This window comes from Arachis ipaensis, chromosome B03 (assembly GCF_000816755.2).
Source record: "Arachis ipaensis cultivar K30076 chromosome B03, Araip1.1, whole genome shotgun sequence".
Lineage (NCBI taxonomy): Eukaryota > Viridiplantae > Streptophyta > Magnoliopsida > Fabales > Fabaceae > Arachis > Arachis ipaensis.
Window position 1 is genome coordinate 118,615,038 of NC_029787.2, and position 1,103 is coordinate 118,616,140.

Here is a 1,103-nt window from a genome sequence, read left to right on the forward strand (position 1 = left end):
TTCGTGGCCGAGACATGGGTAAGAGTGGCTGATGTATTGGCCTCTTAAATTACCACATCGATATCCAACAAAAGCTCGGTTGTAGTTGAAATTAGTGTGTGTGAGAGAGTGGAGATGTGTGTGAGTATATGACCGAAAAAAAAAAAAGAAATAATAAACTATTCTAAATTAACACTTAAGCTATTATGAGAATTTTTCCTTTTTTTGTTTATATATATTGGTAACTAACCAGTCTCTGTATAAGGATCAAGCTAGAAACATGGGTAGAAATATTGTGAGAAATGCATTATCAACAATGTTAATGATAGGAGCGATTTTTTATTATGGCATTGCTGAATTCCCGGATAAATCTAATTATATTTCATATGATGATGAAACAAAACTAGAAAAGTGTCTGGACTCATGTCAGAGAAAGCACAGAGGTGACATCTGGGAGATGTTGGCATGTATGGGGAAGTGCTATGCTAACTATAAACGATCTTGAATTTTGTGAGTAATCATGAATTTACGTTATCTAAGTTTCACTGAAATTACTGTGTTATTGTATCTTTACGATTAGATGAATGATGATGATGATTCCTTACTTTGATTTCTGACAATTGCAATATTCACATTACTCATTGATAACAAATATTTTTCTTTCAAGAGGTTGATTATTTCATTAATTTAACATCTACAACAACACTGAATGGAATTGTCAATTTCATAAAATATGAAATGAATGGGGTCAATGTGTCCCTAACTTACAACAAGATGATGAGCAGAGGTAGGGATGTCAATGGGATAGGGTGGAAGCGGAATTGAGGAATGCCTCCTGCTTCCCATTTTTACATGAAAGAATATTGTTCTCTATTCTCATTTTTTTATAGGGTTTCATTCTTCACGGGACCCATTCTCTATCTATCTGATAGTTTTAACTAATTATTAATTTTCATAAGAATAGGGCTGCAAGTATTCATTCTATACAAAAACAGCAAGATTTTATATAAAAAGTCTAAACAACAAGATGGTGACTTCTTTCGAAATGACGCAGTGAGGGGACACCACGATGAGCCAGAGTAGAAGAAGGGTCGTGCAAATGAAGATTAGAAATTTTGAGTTTA

General features: G+C 33.6%; 1 long non-coding RNA gene across 1 annotated transcript in view; it reads left to right on the forward strand.

The window, feature by feature from the left end:
- The window catches only part of LOC110270333, a 2,743-nt gene continuing 1,640 nt past the window's right edge, over positions 1–1,103 (forward strand). Inside the window, exon 1 of the long non-coding RNA XR_002359748.1 lies at positions 1–489. This is a non-coding gene — a long non-coding RNA (uncharacterized LOC110270333). The remainder of the gene's footprint in view (positions 490–1,103) is intronic.